Raw genomic sequence first — 1,893 nt, 5'->3', positions numbered from 1 at the left:
AGTCCGGCATGGCAATTCGTCAAATCGGGAGAAATGTAGTATCAATAACGTACCGCAGCTGCTGCCACCGAAGCATGCATTTCTCTGACGCGCAAATTGTCGGCACCGATGCCTTTTCGAACGGACGCGAGCGACAATCGTTTCCGATTTCGCCCACTCTTGCTGCCATCATCCCATGCCGTTGCCACACTCGTTACTTCTCTTTTTCTCTCTCTTTAACTACGTTACTTGCTGTTTTTATTCGGCGTCAATCGCTTTTCCAAAAGCACGCTTTTTTCCGTCAAGCAGTCAGTCGATTCGCCGGCACAGATAGCACCGTACTAATGGCTAGATTATCTTCTGCAAGTGAATTTAATCTGCGCTACTTCGGTTCTTCTCAGATAAATTCTCTCGGATGGAGGATAAAAATGGAAATTTTCACGTATATTAATCGCATGAAGTCTAGAATGGAAAATTCTATTATTTGTAAGCAACAATAAATTAGATCTCTGTTAATAAAACTAGAATCTTATTTCAGCATACATGTAAAGAAGGGATGTAGTTTACAATTTTTCTTAAACCCTACACATCCTTCATACCTCATAATTAGGTATAAATTCCACTATAAATATTACTATTACTTAATTTTAAATTTAATTTTACATTCATTTCTTATTCTTGTATCCTAAATAAATAAATATCATATATTCTCAAGTAATAATATTGCTGGAATATTCCTTATACTGAAAAAAAGGATTAGCAATAGGAGTTAATGTATAGCTGTGATAGCTAAGATATGTCTTTAAAATAGAGATAGTTAATGCTATTGGTATCCCAAGCTAAATGTATTAGAGTGCTATTTGCACTTATGTACAAATTTTTGTTGCTAAAGACATATTATAAAGCATTTTCCGTAATGTATGTATGTACATGGGTAAGGAATTTAGGTACGTTTAATCATCTTTTTAACTGCTTGTGCTAATAATGCTTTTAATTTCAGCTAATGAAGTTTGCCACAGTGATTTTTTTTTATTTGTAATAACCAAAACTTAATAATAACGCTAAGGTAGTAATTATCTGTAGATATTACAGGATACGTCACCAAAATCCGGACAAATTTCAATTTAAATTTTCCACTATATTGTGCCTCCACCAAAGATTATTGTTGGCGTCTGAGAAAGCCTGATGTTTCTAGTAAACAGTCATATTCTCAAAATGGCCGCAATGAAATCAAATGCGGAGTATAATCGAAGAGCCGCGATCATCGAAGATCTTTGCGCTGAGCGCTCAGCAACGGAAATTCGGTTCTTTGGATACCTGAGATCAACTGACGTTGTGGCAAAATATATGGCTTTAGAACAGTCCAATGAAGGTTCCAGTATGCCAGCGAGGAAGAGTCACTCGAAAGAACGCGAGGACCCCGCAATCGTTGAAAGCGCTGATTTCGGATGACCCAAGGCAATCGTTGCGAAAATTAGCATCGATTGTTAGTGTAAGCAAGCCAATAATGCGTCGAATTGCCAAGGAAGACTTTCGATACAAATCGTATATATTAAAGATACGATAGATGCTCTCTGAGGCTGCCAGGACAAGCTGAGTTGCTCGCCTCGACTCCCATTCTTCCCAACAGCCCAGATTTAAATCTCTTGGATTACTACGTATGGAACGTAGTTGAAAGAGTCATAAACAAGTCTCGGCATCCCAATGTGACGTCATTAAGGACGGCTATTGAGGCAGCATTCGTCGGTATGGACAGCGCTACATTACTGCGAACGCTTCAGATCGAGAATAGAGACTGTCAGCTAATATCGAATAATTGTGCTCTACAGGAATCCTCCAAGTGCCATGTAAAAGATTTTTTTGTAATATTTAATTTTTCATTAAAAACATTTTGATCATTAAAAATATTTAAAG

Source organism: Atta colombica, unplaced genomic scaffold (assembly GCF_001594045.1).
Source record: "Atta colombica isolate Treedump-2 unplaced genomic scaffold, Acol1.0 scaffold32, whole genome shotgun sequence".
Taxonomy (NCBI): domain Eukaryota; kingdom Metazoa; phylum Arthropoda; class Insecta; order Hymenoptera; family Formicidae; genus Atta; species Atta colombica.
This window is presented reverse-complemented; position numbering follows the sequence as displayed.